This window comes from Alligator sinensis, unplaced genomic scaffold (genome assembly GCF_000455745.1).
Source record: "Alligator sinensis unplaced genomic scaffold, ASM45574v1 scaffold1295_1, whole genome shotgun sequence".
NCBI classification, from domain to species: Eukaryota; Metazoa; Chordata; order Crocodylia; family Alligatoridae; genus Alligator; species Alligator sinensis.
In genome coordinates, this window is record NW_005841880.1 from 1,057,961 (window position 1) to 1,058,312 (window position 352).

Genomic DNA, 352 nt, shown 5'->3' on the forward strand with positions numbered 1-352 from the left:
ATCCCGGTGCGGACCCCCCCCTCCTACTGCTCTGTCCCCTGCCGAGGAGCAGCTGGGCTTGACCGGACCAGGACGCTGGTTTCCCAGCGCTGCCAAGCCCCGTGGGCCCAGCGGTTCCTGGAAAGGAGGCACCCAGGTCAGCTGAGCCAGAGGCTCTGCCCCCGCCCTGCCAAACCCCGGCTCCTGGCCAGCCCCTGGCCCCCAGGCCTCGCTCCCGCCCCAGGCAGCCTCCGGGGGCCCCGCTCAGCCAGCAGCCCCCTCCCCAGGGGTCAGGAGGGGATCTGGGGGCCACGGAGGACGCTCAGGGCTGCACGTGCAAGAGGGGAGGCAGAGGGGCAGTGGCAGGGCTGGG